This window comes from Odocoileus virginianus, chromosome 9, assembly GCF_023699985.2.
Source record: "Odocoileus virginianus isolate 20LAN1187 ecotype Illinois chromosome 9, Ovbor_1.2, whole genome shotgun sequence".
Taxonomy (NCBI): domain Eukaryota; kingdom Metazoa; phylum Chordata; class Mammalia; order Artiodactyla; family Cervidae; genus Odocoileus; species Odocoileus virginianus.
The window spans coordinates 68,967,114-68,970,747 of NC_069682.1; the positions used below are offsets into that span (position 1 = coordinate 68,967,114).

At 44.1% G+C, this 3,634-nt stretch overlaps 1 long non-coding RNA gene across 1 annotated transcript; it reads left to right on the forward strand.

The window, feature by feature from the left end:
- Window positions 1–811: 811 nt before the first annotated feature.
- LOC110149075 (uncharacterized) lies at window positions 812–2,020 on the forward strand. The gene is made up of 2 exons (XR_011489647.1): window positions 812–1,001; window positions 1,456–2,020. It is a non-coding gene; the product is annotated as an uncharacterized lncRNA (long non-coding RNA).
- Window positions 2,021–3,634: the final 1,614 nt, after the last annotated feature.

The window sequence follows — 3,634 nt, forward strand, 5'->3', positions numbered from 1 at the left end:
TACCAAGATTTTTAGGAATGGTGTCAGGGAAAAGACGAAAAGACAATTATATGTATTTCCTCTTATAACCACAATATCAGTAGTATCATTACTCAGTTTATAGAATCCCATGAGGTAAACAAAGTGTACAGTGGTATGCTTTTTTTAAATGCCCTTTTCCTTTATAGCATGATTCCTTCACAATTTTTATGAGTAGTGACATGTTTTTACCATACAGATCAGTGCAGAGAACATTAATAGTCTTATAAAACTCAGTTATCTATACCCAATAATTATTGACATATAAGGAATAGTTTTTACCTGTGACCTCTTTTTGCTGTTATAATGCTGTGGGTTTTTTTTTTTAGCATTTACGCATTGATTTGGGTGGACTGGTGATTCGCTGTGGGTCCGAGGCTCAGTAATTATGGCCTGCTGACTCAGTGCCTACAGCATTTGGGAGTTTAGTTCCCTGACAAGGATTTGAACCCAGAATTCCTTTCTTGGAAGGAGAATTCTTAACTTCTGGACCACCAGGGAATCCTATAGAAGTTTTAAGGCTAATCATAGGCATTATATGAATTTTGCTTACAATAACTCACGAGGAGATATACATTTGTACATGATACATTTGTATATCGCATCATGCCACACAACATTCATAATTCTGTCTGAAAAAGGAGGTTTCAAATGGGCTTTTCAATTTGACCATCCTCCACAACCCTAATATTCTCTATTGCAAACAAACCCGTAGTTCTAGTTGCTATCCTTGAATGGAGCTGTGATGACCACCCTCATAACTGAGCCATTGCCCCTCTCCTTCCAGAAGCTTCTAAGCCTGCTTTCTGCATGGAGCCTCAATCAAAGGGTGACTGCAAGGCCATGATAATGAGATACTTCCACAACGCTGAAACCGGCCTCTGTGAGCAGTTTAGTTATGGCGGTTGCGGAGGAAACAGAAACAACTTCCTAACAAAAGAGGAATGCGTGAAGACCTGCTCTCCAGGGCCAGGTTCCCTGTGGTAAGACAGGGGGCAGGGCACAGGAGGAGGGGAAGGGCTGGGGAAAGAGGTGGGGCTCAGGGGCCCACACACCATTCACCCTGCACAGTGTCCTCCTCCTCGCTGCTGCCAGGAGGAGAGGCTGCAGTGTCCCGTGAAACCCACACTGAGCGAGTTCTCCAGGGAGAGAATGGCAGAAGGTCAACCCTAGAGGCCTCTTTGTGATCATCTCAGCCTGATCACATGCTTCCCTTTCTCAGCTGGGAACACTGATTCAGCCACCCTCCAGGGCAGGTCTGCAGTGCTCCTGAGTGCCCCACCTAGGCTTGGAAAATTCACTTTCTTCTTTTAGGCCATTCGGGTCATGAGGACTATGGTTCCATATTATTTGGAAAGTTTAGGATCTGTCTAGTTGACTGGTGTCCACCTGTGGGACTACAATGATGTCACTCAACAAGTTCCTTTCATTTTGCAGAGGACATGAGAGGAGTGGTCCCCGAAACCCTGAAGTCTGAGAAGGACTCCTGCAGGGCTATGCTGCGTCTGCTTCTAAAGCAGTTCAATCTCCTTCCAGTTTTTTTCTCCCCCTACATGTCTCAGCTGTACTTGCTTATCTCCTTTCCTCCTTTGTCTTCATGTCTTAACTCTGCCTCATCCAGTTGGCTCTCAACACCACGAGACCCCTAAGCTCAATTCTTGTCATGAAGGAGAGAGTTCATAATTATTTGAGAAAGGGGGAGAAGGAATGTAGGAGCACATTCCTCATGACCAAAGTAACTATAGCCCTTTGGTTTGATGCCAGGATTTTTGTTTTAACTCCCATCCTCATGGCATCCTCACTGTCATCCCCCTCCCCACCATCACTGCTCTTCTCATGCATGGCCAAGGTGTAATTTCTGGGATCCAGTTCTCAGCATCCATAATGAGAGAAGAATTTGGGATAAAGAAGGCCCTTGACCCTACAATGATGTTCCAAGTTTCCTTTCTGTAGCTTCACACACTGTGGCTTATATTTCTATAAATGCATTTTCAAAACTAAACTGCCTGGAGTAGAGTCTGTTATTTGCAACTACAAACCTTAACCAATAGAGTCCATGGAAATGGTGGTTCTTCTCTCTGTTCTGCAAACTGTGGGCACCTCCCCTTGCCCTGGCCAGATACTGTGCCCTACCAGGTATAGGAAGCAAGTTAATTGTAGCATCATTGACCTCTTAATATCTACACAAGCCACACAAAACCATGGGAGACAGACTCTTCCACATGACAGCTTTTATTCCTTTCTTCTCAGTTCAATCAAATTTTGGGGTAGTTTGTCCTCATGGACTCTCAGAAGGAGAATGGGCATGAGGCTCTTTGTCCAATTTTCTAAGGTATCTGATTCCCTGAAGTCACCTGTGGGGAGGGGGCTGCTTAGTTCAGTTAAAGAAGGACGATTACCTTGTAGTGCCCCAGCCTCTGTTTTAGCATTTTGCTTGCATTATTGTATTAACCATCCTGAGGCCTTCAAGAGAGGAAATGGAGGCATGCAGATGACACTTACTGGTCATTTCCTAACATGGCAGTTTCCTGCTCTCCCCAGCAGAGGGCCTTTGATGATCTCCTGCTTCTGCCTCTGGGAAGATGTAGGATGGAGGCACCTTGGGAAAACAGACAGTATCCATTTCATGACAGATGAGTAAAGTAGGCATGGGGATCACAGAAAACACAGAACTGTAATAAACAAGAACACAGATGGTGCTGGTGCTGTTACTCACTTCCTCGGAGTCTTGGGCAAATTTCTCAACATCCCTGAGCTTTCTTTTCTTTAGTATAGAATAAGGATAACAATCTTACTCCTTAGTAATTCTAGCTAGAGACCAGTAGAAATACCCCTGCTCCTAGTTGAATTTGTTGGGTTTTTTACTCACTGCAGCAAGGAACAGGAATTATCCTGGAAAACAATATGCTGTCTTACAAAGACAATGTTTGAAAGAACTTATAGGACATAGGCTGGATTAGGTGACTTGGTGGAGGGTTTCAGGAAGCTGTCTTTGCTCTGGATGAAGGCTCTGAAGAAGTGAGGTAATTCTCACTTGATAATGGTATCTTATCAAGTAATCTTATCAAGGTAATTTGATTTGGCATCTTAATGTTAACTCTAAGAAGTGAAGTGAAGTGAAGTGAAAGTTGCTCAGTTGTGTGTGACTCTGAAACCCCCTGGACTATACAGTCCATGGAATTCTCCAGGCCAGAATAGTGGAGTGGGTACCCTTTCTTTTCTGCAGGGGATCTTCCCAACCCATGGGTCGTACCCAGGTCTGTCACATTGCAGGTGAATTCTTTCCCAGCCGAGCCACAAGGGAAGACCTAACTCTAAGAAGAGAAGACTAGATAGGGAATAGACCAAGCTGTACTTGGTCAAGAACTGGGACATATGACTAACACTTTGGTAAGTGTCCTTTTATGATTTTCAGGTGTTTTTCTTTCAGCATAGACTTTTCCTTAGGTGAACTTTGTTTCTTCATCTCTAAAGTATCAATATGTGTGGGTGTGCTCAATGTACCTGACTCTTGCCAGCCCATGGACCGTAGCCCACCAGGCTCCTCTTTCCTTGCGATTTTTCAGGCTGAAATACTTGAGTGGGTTTCCATTTCCTGCTCCAGGAGATCTTTTGG